This window comes from Ruditapes philippinarum, unplaced genomic scaffold (genome assembly GCF_026571515.1).
Source record: "Ruditapes philippinarum isolate M1 unplaced genomic scaffold, ASM2657151v2 ctg3604_1_1_1_1, whole genome shotgun sequence".
NCBI classification, from domain to species: domain Eukaryota; kingdom Metazoa; phylum Mollusca; class Bivalvia; order Venerida; family Veneridae; genus Ruditapes; species Ruditapes philippinarum.
This window is the reverse complement of record NW_026864919.1, coordinates 162,505-183,784: the sequence shown is the minus strand read 5'-3', so window position 1 is coordinate 183,784 and position 21,280 is coordinate 162,505. Positions and strand designations below refer to the sequence as shown.

Here is a 21,280-nt window from a genome sequence, read left to right as displayed (position 1 = left end):
GAAAAAGAGCAATATTAGCGGCACAGAAAGTTCATGATCTGAGAGTTAAAAGTACATCCTTTCTTTCTCAGACATTAACTAAATCAAAAGCCAGAAATAGCGTTTTATATTAGAAATAGCCACCTACTCCTTATTAAGACTTGTGTTTTGAAGGAATTAGTCATTCAACATGGTCCAAAAGTGGTGTGTGGATACAGTGAATGTGCTAAAATGACAAGACATTTGTTTTCAGCAATATTTTCATTAATTGTTTGTCAGAATATTAGCAATATCTTTACTGTTTCCATAGAAAAGAGACATAAAGGTGATGATATAAGTGTCTGCTAGTGATATATTTTTTCTCCAAAATAGTATATCCTAAAAAAGAGACATTAATAAAAGGCAAGGTAGATGAAGTATATATGTATATATGACTTATTATAATTATTTCCTGGTCAGTTTCTTTTGTTTAAAGGTTTATTTTTCTCTGAAAGTAAAAGTGAAAGGTTAGTTAATTGTGCAGTTAAGGGTTTGTTAAGTGAAGTAATTAAATAACAAAAGCTACAATTATGGTCATTCTAATAACAGTGATTTTTTTTCCAATTTTTAAAACAACCTGTGGCTTTCTGAAGGGGAAAATATAGCGCGATAAATCAGGGAAAACACGAAATCAAATTCCAACAACTGAAAATGGGATTTTGCCATACATTTTATTAAAAAAATTAATTTCAATTTAATTTAACATGCATGGTACATAGCAGAGGCTTCCTGTAGGGACAGATTTCTGTCTTCTAGCTGATATAAGTCAGATGCTATTAAGTCATGGTTCTTGTAAGGAAGAGCACAAGGCATTTTAGGGGAAAATATTAGCATTTTTAGGGGAAAATATACCTATTTTTGGCTAGGGGAAACAACCTTTATTCGGCTGTAAAATACAGTGAAAAAAATCACTGAATAACAAGTATGGGATCCATTGTTTCCATGATGTACGCAAATAATTCACTTTAAATCTGAAATTTACTGGAATATTGAGTTCCAAAATAACTTCCTTATCATGATTTAATTTCCTAAGGTCAGTTTCTTTTGTTTAACAAGTTTTTTTCTCTCTGAAAGTAAAAGTGAAGGGTTTGTTAATTGTGCAGTTAAGGGTTTGTTAATTGAGCCAATTAAAAAACAAAAGCTACAATTCTTTATCTGAATAGAGGTCATTCTTATAACAATGAGATCAATTGTTTCTTAAATGTATGCAAATGATGTACTTAAAATCTTAAGCTTACTGGAAATTTTATTAAGTTCCAAATGACTTGGATGTTATTCCAAATAAAACCTTAGTCACCTGTATGTGTGAAACTGAAACCAAATTTTAAAATGATATTCATTATAATTAAGCAAGGAAAACTATTAATTTTTGTTAACAATAAAAAGTTTCTATAACTCCGGGATATTAATGCTATAAATTGTCTTCCTTGTTTATTGTAGGGATCGATATGTAGGGTGTCTGGTCAGGAAATCCTTTACTATAAGTTACTTGGCTATGAAAAACATGGTGAAGAAATGCCTACTGAGATACGAATTGATTTCCTTCAAAGAAATATTAGAAGAAATTGAATAATATAACCACATGATATTTTGTTTGGGTACTTAAACAATTCCAAGAGCAATTATTAGTTTTGCTTATTAAATATAGTTGTGTTTACATTGATTCATGAATATGGAAGGTTGGGGGTCATAATCAGACATATACATATGCCGCAGGGCCGGCAAAATCTGATTTTGACTTACTTGTCCGTTTTTATCTAAAGCATTTCTTAACTTGTCCGTATGATATTTGCAGTCAATTCTTGAAAATTTCCACTTGTCCGTACAGGCTGTGGGACAACCTGGGCAATACGCCGACAATTGATTTTGCCGGCCCTGCATATGCCTAAAGTTTAGTACCAGTCTATGATATCTGCATCACCAAACTGCATATAAAATGGTGTTTGCTCAATTTTGGTACTTATGATGATAATGAATCCCGTAAAGAACAAGTATCCTGGGTGAAGTTAAGATAATTTTATCAGTCAGTTTAAAATCTTAAATGGGAGAACACAGTCCTCCAAATATACCATACCATTATTTTAAGTTTGGGAAATTTTGCTTGTTTACCTGTAATTTAAAAATGCATACTTGACACAAGGTTTTTTTTTTTGTGTAAAAAAAATTCCAACACGCCTGTGTGACCTTATTTAAATTTTCAGGAGGGTGGGGGATTATAGACGTGAATTATTTTGACAATGTTTAATTAATAATAAGTATTGCTAAAAGAAAACCTGCTCCCAGACTTATTCTAACTTGTTGTCTTGACTTGAACCTGTTACCATTGCAAAATCAATCAGTAAAATGCCAAATAAATTTATCTTGTTATTCAGTGTCCTTAAGCTGCTTACAATCAGACTAATCAGGATCAATAGATGCTTGTCACACAACCTAAATTGTTAATTGATTATTTTCTTTTGAACTGATACAAAAAAAAAAGAGGTAAAAATTCTGTCTAGCTTAAATTTGTGGAAAATGCACTGAAATAAGAGTTCTTTTAGAATATATTTTGTAATTTTTTTAGAATTATTGGCCTGTCATTTTGGAACAAATATAAATCTCTTAGTCAATTGATATTAAGTTTTACTTTGCGCCTATTTCGTTTTATGATAATTTTACATGCTTTGAGATTGATATTATTATAACACTTTACCATGCTAAGAGACTTGTCCATCTTAATTCAATATGGACAAGACCCTTCATCTTTTTTAAGGACAAATTCAAAACACATACTGATAAAATAGCGAACTTTGCAGACCATGATCAGGAAGCATGGATGTGTCGGTTGATCTTGGTCTGGAATGGGTAGATTTATTTGCGGGCAGCAGGCTAGTTAGAATAATTATACAGCCTGCAAATATATTGCAATGAAATTAAAGTGGCTATTAATTTTAAGAGTCTTGAAAAACTTAAATTACAGTCGACATTGTATTAAGAGACCACTCAAGGGACTGCCAAAAATTGGTCTCTTAATAAAGTGGTCTCTCAATAGAATTCTGGAAAATTCGAGACTTTTTATTACAAGTCATAGATATAATAACATCTTTTTATAAAAACAAAAACTATACAATATTATGTATGTATTACCGTTTTATAATTACATTTTTTTTTTTTTTAAAGTCATCAATATTGTTTGTTTTTGATTTTTAGTAGAAATTTGTGTTCAAATGTGTTTTTCGCTCATAATACTGTAAACATATCATTTTGACCATGATACAAAGCATATTGTCTTATATTTTTAATATGTTCATACACATCTCCTGCTGAACATACTTTAGAATCATCAGCCAGAGCTCCAGATAATTATTTATGCAATGAGTTTTAATAAACTTCTTGATTTTTTCAACAATTAGTTTTCACACTACCCCGATTTCAAATTCAATAAGATTTTTAGTACAACATGTATTTTGTAAAGCATCAGATGAGCACCTACACCATCAGCAATGAAAGGCTCGACTCTGTAATGTTTAGTCTACTAGGTTTCACGATTTTATTTCCACTACAATCGATGACATTTGCTATTTACTCAGACTCAATTCCATGCACGATTTCCTCATACAATTTATCCGGTCTTATTAGTTGTCTGTCTTTTTTTCGCTCGATCCGACATCATTTTTCGATAAGGGAGGTCACTCTCAGCACATGACAAAACTATGCAAACGCGGTGTTGTGATACGTTATTGCTGTGACAAAATATGTCACAATAAATATTACGATCGGAAAATCCGATTTTGAAACGATTGCAATTGTTATTCATTTCGTTTTTAAACGACAATTATTTGTGACCAATGACCATGAAAATTATTTGTTTGTTTGCTTGTATACATCTAGCCTACTCGCTAATTACACAGGTGAGAATGCCCGCAGGGACGATTGTTTGTCACAGCCGTTTAATAGATACTTTAACACTTAATTTTGTACATTTGGGCCGACATTCAGTGGCCGCTGGCCGCGATATAAAATAGTCGTTTAATGGAATTAAATTAAATAGTAAAAATCATCGGGAGGGATTTTATGCGGCCGCTTAATAAAAAAGTCGCTTAATAAAGGTGGCCGCAAGTACGATGCCGACTGTATTAGATTCAAGGCCATCCTTACAGAAAAGTTTGTTTGCAGTAACGCGACCGACTCACAAAATTTGCCCCTACTCAAAATTTTTTTTCATGGTCTGGATAAAAAAAAAATTTTTTGAATCAAAAAATTATGCCTTGTGCTTTGTTTTTGTTCTTTTAAAGGTTAATAGAAGAAATAAAATGTAGGTCTTATTAAATTAGAATTCAGTTATCAATTTATTAATTGTTACCAGATTATCAAAGCATATATTGTCCAGCATTTTGAAATTCCATGTTTATTTGGGAGTACAGTTCAATAAAAATCGACCTACCTACCCACCTTTAAGATTCTGGGTCGGGTTACTGCAAACAAACATTTTTTTAAGGATGGCCCAATCAAAATGTCTTCCCTGCAGTTACGCATATTTATTCAATATTTCATATCCTTTGCAATATCAAAATGTTCGTTTGAGTGACATTTGACATTGATCATAGTATCATGTCTTGGATTTCTATGTTGCATAAGATACAAAGTTTCCTTCTTTCGAATGCTGTCTGAGGGATGAGAATGAGTCAGCAAAAAATATTTCTTAAAGGGACTCCACTGAGGTTTTTTGACATGACGGGACTGAAAATATTTTTTCCAAATAAATGTACCATTTGATGTAGGTTTAGACCACTAATCTTTGTGAAAAATTAGAGATCATTTGTGCACTTCTTTTTCCAGAATAATTATTCAAATTGTAAAAAAATGACAAAAAATTAAAAGCGTTTAAACGCTTTTCACTCAATCGGGCTAAGACACGCATAAAAATACGATTTTCAATTTATTTCAAAGTATATTTCTTCACTATCTTTGCATATATATTTGTTTAAAGTGCTCTAGCTCATTTATGTAAGAAATTCAAATGTTAGGTTTTTAGGCTTTTAAACCTCAGTGGAGTCCCTTTAAAAAAGAAAACAGAACAACTTGCAAAGAGAGCATGAAATTCCTCAAAATGGATTGTTATATGTGAAAATTTGATAGTGTGCAGTGACAAAGAAAGTTTGAAAGTGATACGAGACCTACTCCATCATATAGAGAAACAAGACGTGTTGAATAATTAAAACGGTAAGACCTGGCTACTATAACAGTGCCCTATACGACAGAAGTTTCCATCAATCAGGTTTTTCATGTTACGACAAGAGCGAGAACACTGTAATATGTCAGAATGTACTATTAGTATAACATAGCATTTCAGTTTGAAGTGAAATAAAAAAGTATTTAAAGATACTCCTCTGTTGTCATGGTTATTATTTTCCATTTATGGTTATTCCTTCATCCTATGGTGGCTATATTATGGCGTGGCACCATGGAAATTTATAGCACTCGATAATGCCATTCCCAATGGAGTGAAGTGAAGCAGCCTGGGGTCAAGAAAATTAGCTCTTTTTTATACGATAGAGAATTTATGAAAAAACATGCATATAAGTCCTTATAATTGTTGCAAGTTACATGTTATACGTACATGTATATCTATTTTAAGCTTTAGAAAATGAATAATTTTGTGTAATATATTTTGCAATTTTAATTTTATTGAAATGCAAAGTAAATTTTATATCCAAATTTCATAGAAGAAAAAAAAAAAAATGTCATAAATCAGTATGTTGGTTTTGTTTAGACGCGGCTCAAATGTTTATTTATTGCTGAATAGTAAATGAAAAATGAGAAAATTTTATGGTTTTATATCTACGGGAATTCTACATTTATACACCTAGTAAAATAAACATTTTATTGAATATGGCACATAGCTAGCATTCTTGCGTAAAACAAAATCGTTTGTTACAAAGTCAAGCGTATTAGCTCTCCTAATATGGTAGTCATCCTATTCAGCTAATGTCCTGATTATAGAAGGGTTGCTTTTAGTTAAAGTTCATTATAAATTGTCCCAAAATTGGTTTCAAGGTAATAAATACTCTGGTTGTAGAATAACCATATTGTTTGCGTACAGTAACATGATATTTTAATGCGAGTATAACTCCTTTTTGGGATGCTCTTTTCTCTGATTAATTTCAAATTGTTAGAGGGTTCAAATTACACCTATTTAATTGTTTCACTGATAATAAATGCAAAGCTATAGATTTCCGGTTTGAAAGAGTTTGAAGTGAGGTCAGTAATTAACCTAGCTCTTTTTATCCTTAATTAGTATTGACTTCTGTTTTTGTATGAATTTTGAGTGCATTATCTATGCTGGTATAAAAAAAATGAGTTGTTAGTCAAGTAATGCTGTGACATCTTTTGTTTTGAACATTATACTATAAAAATGACTGCTGAATAATAAATAAATTAGGTCAAGGTGATTTAAACCATTATTTGAAAAAATTTAATATAAGTTGTTTATGTGTTCTTTTCACAATGCAGAAAAATAGGAATCCAATTAACCTTATGCATTTTATGTTCCCTTAAGTCCAAATTATTTTAAATTGTTAATTAAGAAACAATTAACTGAAGAGGAAATAAAAATGCATACAAAACTTTTTATCAGCCACATGTAATTCTGTTTACACATAATGGCTTAATTATAATGATTTTAATTATTTAATGCATTTATCCAGATCTCTGCTTTATGGTTTTATTCCCTCTCATGAACTTTTCATTACTTCTATAAATGTTGCTTGTTTATTATGCAAATGTATGCAGTGGCGAGTGTTGAACGACTGTGGCTTAATATCAGATCTGCATGTGCATGACTATCCGTGAGTGAATGCCACAAATTATATATATCCCAGCGGCTTTTAATTTGATTAGCCAGACCGGATACACATTGTAATAGTATATTTATTGCAAGAAATAATTCTTAATTTATTCTATATGACAATGCTTACATGATTTTGATATAGGATAATGAAGGGTGTTTAATCTGAATTGCCAAATATGCATGGTTTGAATCTGGAACAAGATTTAAATAACGTAGTGAAATGTAAATATGAAAACCATGTTCTTTCTTTTTTAGCTTAATGATTTGATTACAAAAATAAAAATTTTACATTCGTACAAAATAAGAGGTTTAAGTGTACCAATTGGTAATTTAAGGCATAGTTTAGATGCCCTCCGTTTGTGATAATTTGCCAAGCCCAATTGCCAAGACTATGTCAGTGTATTTTGAAACAATTATCTCAATTTTAAGGGCACCTGACCTTTATCTAATTGATAGCAGCAGATTTCACTCACAAATATTCTGTCTGTGTAATAAATTTCAGTGTTGTCAAACTTTTATGATAATAAAGCATGACTTCATATAATTGAAGGTCAATATCAATATTGTCATATTGACCAGTGTGTGTGTTGGTCAACATGCTCTATTGAAATCTCCTAGGGGTATGATCTTTCCATTTATAGTTAATATCGATGCGATAGTTATCTTGAATTAGGATGCGATAGGAAAACTGATTAATACCTTTATAGTTGACCATCATTCAATTTACAAATATTTAAGGCTGTTTTACAGTCTGAAATGGTCAATAAGTCGTGTGCAGCATATGGAAGTTCATGGTTTGCATCTGGATTGTCGAGTTTATGTTAATAAAACTATCAGGCAATTTGTTTGTACATTCATTTGCGAATGTCATTGGACGTGGGTTCTTAACATCTTAAGTTGTCAGCCCAAACATCTGTCTTGATATTGAGACTTGCAAGATTGAACGATCGTTTGCTGTGACAGGTTTTTGTTGAAGAAGACTTAAGTGATGGCACTTCAGACCCTTTGTCTGTACAAATGCCTGTTTTGTCAAATGGCCACTTGTAAACCTTATAAATATATCTTGTCTTTATGTCAGTTGCTTTGAAGAGAAGGTATGGGGACTTTTCAGTTTAAATTTACAAGGGTGCCTGTTAAGTTTTAGATTCAATGTTTGCAAGGTATTTTCACCCTTTCACAAGGGACCATTTATAACAATAGTAAAAGATGTACATTGTCATGAGGTAGTTTGTCAAATTAAAATTTCTCATATTTACCAAAATGCCAAATATTTTTTCTCAGTTTAATTAGTTGGGGGGGGGGGGTCTTTTTTGCCAGGGTCAAAGGGCAGATATATATCTCTTTGAGAGACAAATTGTTATTTTATTATATTACTCTTCATTACTTGATTTTTAGGGGAGTGGAGGAGGGATTGAGCTTTCAATTTTAGAAACCGTAAAAGTACAACATATAGTTTCAGATTGTATGAGATAGTTGTCTTTGTCTTAATAATAATTTAGTTTTAATAACATTGTCATTTTGAGTCTGTGATAAAACGTGTTCTGCTATTATGGTCACATTGTGACTGAAAATTGGAAAATTCCAAGAAAGATTAATCCTTGATATTTTGCCAGACATCACGTCCATACATATTTCATGAGTCTCTTAATTGATTCCAGTGCGGATAGTTGCTTTTTTATGTTTTGGTTAATTATAGCTAAGATTTTCTATAAGTGATGACTCCATTATATGTATTTGTATTTATTATGTTCTCAAAAGTTGTATAACTCAAATGTTAGTATTTATTTTTTGAATGACACGTTTGAAAACACTGACAAATTGTTTTGAATGTTTTATCACAAGCATAACCTTGGTGAGTTTTTGGAAGATATAAATAAATGATCTGTCATATGCAGATGAATTGTTAAACATGTTCTTTTGATATCCTAGTTTGCCCTAGATGCTGGAGACACTAAATTAGTCAGTTTTCCAATCTTCTCTTTAAAAAATACTTTCCGTTTCCTTATTTTATATGAACTTCATTATTAAACAGGTCTGAACTAGATAAAGTATTAAAGGGGTACATTATTAACCTTAATGCCACCTCCGCTAAATATCTTAAATGGTCATGTCCATCTCTCAATCTAGACAATTTAACTAGGTTGAGGGCCACTCACTTTCAGAGCAAATAAGCTGAGAATTGCCAGCTAAAGAGAATAATATTATAGTTATTAGACTTTAATCAAATGGAAAATAATCAGAATCTGGGTGCCTGAAATCACTACATAGTCTTGTGCCATTCACACTACATAACTCTGTACCTCTTACTACATAACTGCAATTACATATGCCAATTAAAAGGTTCAACAGTAATTATAACACAATCCTAAATTGTCATAACTGGACCAAATAAATATAGATTAGATAACAGTTGTTTTTAAAACCATCTATGTGTACTAGATATAAAGTTATCATGAAATGTTCCCACAACTCTGTGTCCTTGCAAATAAAAGAGTCTATTTTTGAAATTCAAGTACTTGATAATTCTATTCTTGGGGTCCTTTATCAGATATCATAAATCTATTTATGACTTCAGTTTGTGGGTATAGCACTTCTATATCCTGTGCAAATTCAGTACTCCTCTAGACACCAGTATAATGATTGTAAGGGACTGACTGATTTTGTCAGATGTGTAATGACCTTTGCATTGCTTTCACTGAACAATGATAGGGCCTTGCAACCGATGCAGAGCTAGATCATCCTGTACAACCAACATCCTTATGGCCAGACCAGCTTGTGATATCATATTACTAGTTTAGTTGGCTGCTTATAATGTTTAAGCATTGAATTTTGATGAAGAAATCCTTAAAATAATCAAAAGTGAAACAATTTCAAATTAAAGGGACTCTTGACTGAGGTCAAAAGCCTGAAAGCATAAAATTGGAAATTCTTGCATAGATCAAGTGAATCACTTGAATTAAAAAAGTCCTGGAAAGGATAGTCATGAAATTTACCCAGAAATATATTTTAACATCAATTTTTTGTGTGATTCTTAGCCTGAATGATATAAAAAGCATTTCAAAGCTTGTTATATGCACAATTGAAATTCATATTAAAAATTGGGTGAAAATTGCTTCAAACCTGCATCAGATGGTTCATAATATATATTTTGGAAAAATATTTCTAGTCCCATTATATCAAAAAGGTGCCATAGTAGTTAAGATGTTTGTCTCCCAACCATGGGGGTAGTTGGTTTGAGCCCTACAGGATCACAGGCATGTTTCTTCATATGGCACTTGTTAGTACTGGCAAGTTTTTAGACTGGTGCTGAGATCTTTCCTCAGACAATAGACAATAGTTCATTTCTATTTGCCAAATAATGTTTGAAAATTTCAAATTTAAAGCATTTTTTTATGTAAGTTTATTTAATAAATTTAGGATGGTTAAAGTTTACATCAACAAAACAGTATAATATTTGGTTTAAGGAACATCTGTCATTACCAATATATCTAAACTTGTATCCACCCACTCTGGAATGTGACATTCTGAATGTTACATCATTTCTAGATAGGATATTCTTAAGCTATTTTATATGCAGGCTAAGTGCAGCAAAATGAGCAATATTTTATCATTTCTTTTTATAGTGAAACAACATGACTTGTACAGTATAATTAAATTCATCAATTTTTGCTATAAAGTATGCATTTTCAAGGACAAATGCTTGAATTTTATACAGTAAAAAAAAATGGTAAAGTTATTGATGTGTACAATGGTTCATTACAAGAAACATTTAAACCGAACCATTTTCACATTATGACACCAGGAGATCAGACTGGTGTAGGACTGTGTAGGAAAAGGTGATTAGACTGGTGTTAAAGTTGAGAGTTTAACAGAACGAAATATACTTTTGATAAAATGATGAAATATATAAGACAAATAATTGTTTATCTTAACATACTGTACCATAGACCTATGCTAAAATGATTCTCAAAGTAATTACTAATGATGTTCTTGAGGGGGCTGGCGGATGGTGCTTAGCTTGCAATAACCACTACTGCCAGCAAACCTGCATCATATAAGGATTCCATTTTTCTCCAATTTTAATCCCAATCAGTTGAACTTTAAAAGCTTGATATCACTTAAAAAATTAGAACAGTCCATGGACCATTGAAAAACTTGATGTGGGATATTACTTTAGAGATGGGAGATTGGTGTATATCAGGTTTATCATAATTTATAATACTGATTGTTTCATGTTGTTGAATCGATTTTCATTTTTGAAGTATTTGAAATGGAAGACAATTCACCTGTTACACATCAATGTTGACATAATAGCTGATCAAACATTATGTCATGTTATAAGAACATAACAAGAGTACTGTACAACTGTCTTTAACAGTAAAGTAAACAGTTATTGTCTGGTCACCTTAGTGCATTTATGGGTTAATTCCTATTAAATTATCTAAGGAGTTAACTCATTACTGCACACTAAGGTGACAATGTATATATTGACATTTGTAGTCTTCCTATGTTTCATTAATGGGTAATATAAGGCAGTTTTATCTTATTTTTACATCAGAAAAAGGGAGCTTTCTGTATGTTAATCTTCAATAATTTTTAGCTCACCTGAGCATGCTCAGGGTGAGCTTTTAGGATCGATGATTGTCCGTCGTCCGTCGTCCGTCCGTCCGTCGTCCGTTCACATTTAGTTGTTAACACTCTAGCGGTCACATTTTTGCCTCAATCATCATCAAACTTGGTCAGGATGCTTATCTAGTTGATAGCTCGGATGAGTTCGAACATGGGTCATCTCGGATGAGAAACTAGGTCACAAGAGCTAAAAATAGAAAAACCTTGTTAACACTCTAGAGGTCACATTTTTGCCTCAATCATCATCAAACTTGGTCAGGATGTTTGTCTAGGTGATAGCTGGGATGAGTTCGAACATGGGTCATCTCGGATGAAAAAGTAGGTCACCGGAGCTAAAAATAGAAAAACCTTGTTAACACTCTAGGGTCACCATTTTTGCATCAATCATCATCAAACTTGGTCAAGATGCTTGTCTAGGTGATAGCTCGGATGAGTTCGAACATGGGTCATCTCGGATGAAAAAGTAGGTCACCAGAGCTAAAAATAGAAAAACCTTGTTAACACTCTAGCGGTCACATTTTTGCATCAATCATCATCAAACTTGGTCAGGATGCTTGTCTAGTTGATAGCTCGGATGAGTTCGAACATGGGTCATCTCGGATGAAAAAGTAGGTCACCGGAGCTAAAAATAGAAAAACCTTGTTAACACTCTAGCGGTCACATTTTTGCATCAATCATCATCAAACTTGGTCAAGATGCTTGTCTAGGTGATAGCTCGGATGAGTTCGAACATGGGTCATCTCGGATGAAAAAGTAGGTCACCGGAGCTAAAAATAGAAAAACCTTGTTAACACTCTAGGGGTCACATTTTTGCATCAATCATCATCAAACTTGGTCAGGATGCTTATCTAGTTGATAGCTCGGATGAGTGTGAACATGGGTCATCTTGGATGAAAAAGTAGGTCACCGGAGCTAAAAATAGAAAAACCTTGTTAACACTCTAGTGGTCACATTTTTGCATCAATCATCATCAAACTTGATCAAGATGCTTGTCTAGGTGATAGCTCGGATGAGTTCGAACATGGGTCATCTCGGATGAAAAACTAGGTCACAGGAGCTAAAAATAGAAAACCTTGTTAACACTCTAGTGGTCACAATTTTGACTCAATTGTCATCAAACTTGGTCAGGAAACTTGTCTAGGTCATTGCTGGGAAGAAATTGAACATGGGTCATCTTGGATGAAAAAGTAGGTCACTGGAGCTAAAAATAGAAAAATCTTGTTAACACTCTAGTTGCTACTGTTGTGATCCAAATATTCTGTTAATTGGTCTGAAAGTTTGTTTTGATGATTTCTAAGTCAAGTTCGTACATTGGTCATCTTGGATGAAAAAAACTAGGTCACACCGCCCAAATATGGAAAAACCTTGTTAACATTCTAGTGGTCACATTTTCGACTCAGTTATCATCAAACTTGGTCAGGATGCTTGTATAGGTAATTGCTTGGATGAGTTCGAAATCGCATGTGGAACTAGGTCACCGGAGCTAAAAATAGAAAAATCTTGTTAACACTCTAGTTGCTACTGTTTTGATCCAAGTATCCTTGAAATTGGTCTAAAAGTTTGTTTTGATGATTTCTAGGTCAAGTTTGAATATGTGTCACCTGGGTAAAAAACTAGGTCGCACTGCTCAAATATGGATAATCCTTGTTAACACTGTAGTGGTCACATTTTTGACTCACCTGTCATGAGACTTGGTCAGAATGCTTGTCTAGGTAATTGTTTGGATGAGTTTGATAAATCAGGTGAGCGATCTAGGGCCATCATGGCCCTCTTGTTTTTTGTACCTGTGGATCCTTTCTAATGTATTTTAATGTTTTAAGATTACTAAACAGATTTGAAAAGTATTTATTTCATTTTTGTGACATATAAAGACGCTTCAAAAATTGTGTTGTTCAACAACCTGAAGGCAGCAGAATGGACATAACTTCATGTGGAAATGAAAAATAACTTTATTTAAAAAGTAGAAATATACTGCAAGAGAGTGTCTGTGGCCGAGTGGTTAAGGTTGTTAATTTCGAACCTCTAGCCTTCAACAGCTGTAGATTGAAGCTGTGCAAGCATCATCCGATTCAGCTATCCAGCCAGCTGACATTCTACTTGGGGTGCCCATCACTGCCTGAAATATGTATACTGAAATAATGCACAGTACAGAGGGGCACTCCATTAGCTGGAAAGTTGCCATATGACCTATACTATGTTGGTATTGCAAGGTGCTATGTAACCCAAGCAAACAAAAAAAATTATAATAATATACTACAACAGTGCTTAGCTGACATGCACATGCATAATGTTACCATACAGATTGCACAGTGTTAACCAATGTTGATATTTAAATCCCTTAAATATGAAAGCAAAACAGGTTTGTTATGTAAAGTTGGCAAGGTTAATTAATGTTGTAAAATTGGCGATAAAGCTTTTAATCAGCATTGAAAGGGTGGTCTCATATGGTAGTAGATTCCTTATTTAATCATGAGATTTTAGTGTCACCTTGTAAACATTAGGATTTATAGTGTTTGTTTGTGTCAGATAAATTTGTTGTTATCTGTATGCAGATAATGGGCTGACTGGTTAATTAACCTTTAGCCAGCTGGCAGTAACAGATTCTTCCAATGTGACAAGTGTCCACCAAGATTGGCCCAGCACATCTCAAGCCGTCTTGGTCTGCATTGTTCTATAAAGTTAATAAATATTTTTTAAATTTCCCCTTAAGTCAACAAAGGTTTCAAAGGTGGAAAGAGTCCTGCATTTACGATATTATATTTAGATATTAGTGTTGTGTTAAGTGTAAAAGATGCAGTTGCCTAAAGAAGAGCCAAAATATTACAATAAGATCAGACCTGAGAAAAGAATTTAGGAAATGTAAAAAGGTTAAATATTTAAGTAATAATTTCAGGTTTTTATAATTATGCAGTATAATGATTGATTTTCCATATTTCTACAGCAGTAGTGCTATTATGCAGCACTTAAATGATGTTTGAATATTTTTTTACCTTCTTTTGGTTAAAAATTACGGGATGTATCCTTTAACTTAATTAGTCTGGGAGGGGGATGTTGGTGAATGAAAGATTAACTGCAAATCCACCCACTTGAAATTGTTGTTATTCAGGTTATAAAGATCAGGTTGAATATTTGAATATGTTTAGTCTTTATAAATCCATGAAAGTTTAGTAAGAAGACCAGGAGATGGTCATATGGGTTTCAACAAATCCTCGACTGCTATACATTTTTCTGTGCTTTTAATACAGAGTTGAGATTATAAAGCTTTGTGCATTGAGGTGCAAACATTAACTATTCATAAGCATGTCTACAGATAAGGATGAAAGTTGTGAGAATAAAACGGAAAAGACATTTCCTTACATATATTAAAATTGAAATGAAGTACTCAAAAAATGTTACACTGTTGTATTAAGCTTTGCTTACTCTGTTTAATAAGTGTGAATACTTATCATTTTCTTCTAATAATATTTTGCAGGATCATTGGCAGCTGAATCTGTGACGGTTAGCAATGATATAGAAGTGAAACCTACTCAAGACCCACTACTTGATCCAGCCAACAGAGTAGATGTTACCCTTAACTGTACTGGAAGTAGATCAGATCTTAGTTATTACATCAAAAATAGGTAAGGACACCACTGTACTCCCAGGGCAGCACATTGTTCAATTTTACAAAGATTGAATGGCTTCCTTCTGTTTACATTTGAGATCAATGATCTAACTTCTATAAAAGAAAGAAATGGTTTTCTTTAGTACTAAAATATGGAGGCACTATTTTGTGCCAGAGTAAATTGGAGAGGTGTTATTCAGTCTTTGTAAAAATGAAAAATTTGCTGACATTTTACAGGTTGTAACAAAATGCATTATGTAAGGTTAATAAGTCAAAAAATCTTTGATATATTACAAACTTTTGAGATTGAGTCTAGTGTGATTAACCAGCATTTTATTTGTTTAATCTTTTGAAATTTACAAAATGGTAGTAATGTGCAGACTGGCATTCAATCTTTTCACATAAAACTTAAAGTAAGGATTTTACAAATATTACACAGTCTAGAAAACTGTAGACCAGTTTCATGTCAGTCTCTCCTTTTTGACTGAAATAACTATGAGGTTTGCAATCAATTGCTTGAAATATAACTGGCAAACATGTATGTCTATTGTCTACAATGTGGAGCCAGGCTCATCTACGACCACATTATGCAGGGTTGAAGGCTGTCCAAATAGCTAAATCCACAGTGTCCTAATATCTAATGGACCACAGGTATGCTAGTTTTGGGCTTGACACATGTAGGTCCATAATGATTTGTTAACTTACTTAAGGTGATATTTTTTTGTTTGTTTATAAAAGTTGTACACAATGTACATGTACTTGAATTGTGTTAAGACCCATTCTAAAATAGGTTACTGCCTGCATGCCTAGTGTAATAAACTAAGTCTGATGGACTGGCTGGAAAAAAAACAACAACAAATTATTGTTGGTTGATATGAATTATTGGATATGGAATTCCATAAATATATACGTTTTCAAATTCAGAGCAAGCAGTCATTAACACAAATTTATTAGGACGAAAGTCAGTAAGAATTTTTTTACAAACAATTTTTAGTGTAAATTTGGACACTTGTCTTGTGTAAATTTGGACACCAGTGTCAGTGAAAATTTGGACACCAGTCTGCTTACTACAGTGGCAATTATGATCAAATGTCATAATCTTTCTAAATTATTTTATCATCAATTTGATTCTGAATGAATGCATTCTCTAACTTAATATTTGCTTGCAATTCAAGGGAAACAACCCTGTGAATACTAAATTTTCTTTGTCTTTGTAGTTAATTACCTTTGATGATATCAAATATGTTTTAAGTTGTTTCATTGAATTAATGTTTTAGATATGTTTTTATTTTCAGGCTTATAAATGTTTGACTTGAAATGTTTATAATTAGTCTTAATTAAGACCATTAGATTTAATAAACAGTACTTTGTTGAAGCAGTTTGTTCCAGAAGATATATTTGCATAAGTAAAATGAATGCAAGAAACTTAGGCTTCCTATCAGTACTATAATTTTATATTCTGTATACCTCTAAAATATAACACCTTTGTAAATGACGGCTTGAATTTTATGTTTGCATTTCTTTAAGAGTGCTTCTAGTTGTGGTTACAATAATTCATTTTTTTAGTTTGAATTTGACTATATCATGCATAGCCTTTTGTTAAGTCTTGCAAGTTATCTAATTTTATTGCCTTAAGAAAATTTATAATCATTTAGAGGATGTGGTTTATGATTTATTTTTCAATTTGTTTATTTTGAAATACAGAGTCGCATGGGCTTTCACAGACAGCAAGGGCAGAAAACATGATTTAACCCAATCGTTCTATCAGGATCCAAAGTCTGAATATGCTGCAATACACTTTAAAAGCGGACATATTGGTTTTAAATATTTACAAGAAAGCGCAACAAAACTATATGTGTTCAGTTTATCCATTAATGGTATGTGGTGTGAACCCCCATAATTGTTTTTAAAGGCATTTTTTTTGCTTTATTGTTGGGGAATGATTTTTTCATATCACTTGTGTTACTATAGTGAAAAACATATACCCAACTTTGTGTAATCATGACATGTTCAGTAGAGACTGTAGCTGAAGTTTTAATTATATTCTCTCTATAATCATCATGACTTGTTGTATCTCACTAGGCATTGGCAACAAGACTGATTGTGATACAGTAGCTCAAGCAAAGGGTTTTTCCCCTAGAATACACGAAACAGTGCAAAAAAGCTATATGTATTTAGTTTAGACTATTTAGTTATATATAAATGGCTTGTATTCCTAAACTTTTGTTTATTTTTGAATAAATTTTAAATTGAAATAAACTATGTCAGGTCAAATACATGTTCTAAATCAGTCTTGTTGGTCATGCATAAAGGTGTCTCTCAAAACAAACTATATATAAACAGGGGAAAAAAGACTAAGGAAAAAAAAAAGAATTTTATGGAAACAAATACATGGGAACAGCAGTTACTGTGAAAGAAAGACAGCTCTATCTGAGACTGGTCATGAATATTGAAAAAAAACAAAAACAAAAAAACACTTAAAGCTGCGTGCCTCCAGATTAGCAAAAAATCAAACTGAAGAAAAATGTGCTTAGATTTAAAAAAAAAAGTAAAAAAAAAAGGTTCAATTTCAAGAAATAATTAACATATCATGTTAGATTAATGACTGATTTTTTTGCAGTATTTATCATTATACTTTAACTGCTTGTTGGCTACTATTGGATATTTTGACCTCCTTTTGGATAAGTTACGTGTTAATTTATTGCCATTTGTAATAATTTAATTAATTTCTTTGTTCAATTAACTACATTTTACTTTTAAATATATTTTTAAAATTTTCACGAGCATTAGCACGTATCTGGAGGCGTGCTGCTTTAAGACATAAACCAGTGCAAAAGGATCAGTCATCAGGGAAGATATTATTAACGTATCATTACATGTTAATGTGGTTATTTTGAGAGGCTCAAAAGTTTTTTATAATTAGACGGTCAGTGAGATTTGACAGCTAAAATCTAAATGCTTGGCCAGTATTTATTAACATTAGCTTACCTTTGTTGGCCAAATAGCTTATCACAAGGTGACCTCGATTCAACACTCTTTACATTTATATTGTAACTTTGTTTTGAACACCATGTTTCCTCATGTTCAACCCCGTTTGTTGACAAAAATTTACTGGTAAATTGAATATTTACTTTGTTGTGAAAATAAATGAAATACTATTGTGTGTTCTTGCATATTGAACACTTCATGTGGATTCATTGGACATGGAAAAATATGGTGTGGAATCAAAGATAGGGTTGAATCCAGGACACCTGATGCTAAATTAGATGTAAAAATATCACCAAAGAAATTTTTTCTTGTGAATTTCTTTGAAAATTTTAAATTGAAAGATCCCACACCCTATAATTAATCATTCTTATAACTGCTTTGTCACATTTTCACTTACCTAGTAGCTCATGATTTTTGAAAAATAATTAATTTCTCTATTTCTTTTGCATCAAATTCTGAAATGTTTTGTGTAAGTTGAAGGAAAAAAATTATCAGAAGCTTACAATAAGGAAGACTATTCGAAATTCTTTCATAACAGTTTCCATAGAATATATTCTTTCATTTGAGCAGTTAAGTCTTATTTGTTTAAAAATTACAAAATAATGATTTCAAGGTAGTAGAAAGACTTATCAACATCAAAATATTATATAAAACATTTACTGGGAGATCAGTTAGATAGATTTTCTTTTTAAACTAATTTAGCTTAAAAAGGTCAGGGCTTTAATGTAATGAAGTCCTTGTCAAAGAGCAATTTTGCAAATTGGTGTATTGTTCAATTTTTAGAGAAAGGGTAATAAAAATATTCCATCTTGATAAAAAAAATTTAAGATATAAATTTGGATTAAAAAAATATGGCCTGTTCCTTACTGATATAAGCTGGCATATATTAAAGGGACTCCACTGAGTTTTTTTACATGAACAGACTAGAAACAATTTTTTCTAGATTAATGTTCCATTTTATGAAGGTCTAGACCAATAACTTGTGTGCAAAATTTCGAATCACATGCTCAATTTTAAAAAAATAAAAAATTGAGAACAATTATTCTGATTGTGCAAAATTTTGCTCATGCCATTTATACAAAAAAAAATTTTTTTAGTACCAAAGTCTCACTCAAAAGGCAAACTCCATTTAGTTCTAAACTTGTATATGAATAATTGTCTGTTTTCTTTGTGGAAGCCGTAGGGGGGGGGGGGGGGGGGGGGGGGAAATTGAAATTACAGATAAGACAGTTTTTTATACACCATTGCAACTGCTCTTTCAAGGCTCACATACAGTAGTCAATTATGTAACTAAATTGTGCAGGTTATAGATGGGTGTAACTAAATATTTTTAACTTTTTTTCTTCTATATGTCGTTTTATAACTGCTCAAATATTAAACACACTGTGCTGCATGGCTAGAGATTTTTGAGTGAAAGATTGTATAGGACATGCTCTTTGTGTAAAGACTTTCTGCTCTTTATAAGGCACTAGAACACTGTTGTAGTCAGTTTGCTAATTGAAGAAAATCATATTTATCATTGTTAATTGTTGCATGAAATATAGCAGCATTTACTTCTACTATTTGGTAACTTTGAAAATACTTATGTGTCAATAACAGACATTAAAGTTTTACCAGTATAAAGGCAGTCCAGGCCAAAATTTGTAATAGTCTGAGCAGTATGCTGGTAAAAAAAGGTATTTTATTTAACATTTCAGTACTGAAATCTCTTTTGTTTTCGCTTGTCTATAACAGAGCGGAAAGTCATCTGAAAGGAGCATTGTAATTGCTTATTTAAAATATTTATGAATCGTACCAGCAATTACTGAATTATTGAAAGTTTTTGGTCATACCATTTCATTGGCTGTTTAGTTCCATGATTTGTACTGATTGGATTAAACTCTTGACACCCAGGCTTTCTAACATTTATACCGACTTAATCCATAATCAATCATCATCATCATTGTCATCAGCATTGCAATCATCAATCATCATTGATCTTGATATTTTAATTAGGTTGCAATATTGAAATGAGGAACTTGTTATGTAATGATGTGCCTAATATGTCATATTTTACAACTTATTTGTGCAGAAAGATTTTTTTTTCATTTTGGTTGCCGTACGTGTAACTCTAACCTTAAACAGTATAAAACTCAAGTTTGTTTGGTTTAAATTATGAAAGTTGTTTGATAATTTTACTTTTGTGCCAAGGTGTAATTAATAATAATGTGTAGGCTTTCCAAGTTTGAGTTTCTGAGGTTTTCATCTTAATAAGAGGCTATGTGATTGGGGGAAAACTGGTAGTTGTTTTTGATCATCTATGTTTATGTACAGAATAGAGAGAGGGGAACTTTTTATGTGTACTTAAAACCAATAAAACTGATTCTGTCCATGCCACCAGTGCAGAAAAGTTTCAGTTGGCATCATCTAGGAAGTCATATCATAAGCATCTGCACTGCTTGCTCTTCAGTCAGTACATACTTCAAAATTTCCCCATAAAATGATGATTTGTTTTGTCTAGACTTAGCCCATTTAAGACTTACAATGGTAAGGATTCAAATATATGAATGTACTTTCTTGATATATACAGTCTTCTGAATGAACATATTATATGATTTTTACAGTGCCTTATTTAAACCCTGAATGCAATCTTTAAAAAGTCTGTCTGCCTACCTCTTAAAAAAGTACAAAAATTAAAAGCAGCAACACTACCATAAAATGGAAATGCCTTAAGACACTATAAGCCATTGTTAAAATAAAGTTCAAGTATGATCAATAAATGTAAAATATTTTTATAGACAATAGATTAAGTCACACTACCCATTTTCTTTGGATGATAAGCTAGTTGTAGACTTAGTAATATATTACAATAATACTTTTGTATTTTTCTTACAGATCACAGAATTAGATAGGATTTTATTTGAATATTAATTAGATAGTTATGTTTACCTTTGATTGTCAATCATTGATGTGATTTCTTTACAGCATATGGTGGTCAAGAATTATGCCAGGTGGTAAAATAATTCCAATGACCAGAAATTTTTATCCTGCCACCGATCTCATGCAGCGAAAATTTGAAATAGATATTAAATACACTGTCGAGTATAGCCCGTCAACAGGGGGCGGATACAGTTTCGACTTAAATATCATTGGTTTGATTTTATAATTCATAGAACTTACTGAACATGTGTGAACTTTGTCACTAATTTATCCTAATGACTGACCGAACTATA

General features: G+C 32.1%; 1 protein-coding gene across 1 annotated transcript in view; it reads left to right on the top strand.

Annotated features, from left to right (window-relative positions):
- LOC132727280 (uncharacterized) overlaps positions 1-21,280 on the top strand; it is an 88,242-nt gene that overhangs the window by 39,570 nt on the left and 27,392 nt on the right. Inside the window, exon 2 of the mRNA XM_060712713.1 lies at positions 14,949-15,096. The gene's annotated coding sequence lies outside the window, so the exon portion shown is untranslated. The remainder of the gene's footprint in view (positions 1-14,948; positions 15,097-21,280) is intronic.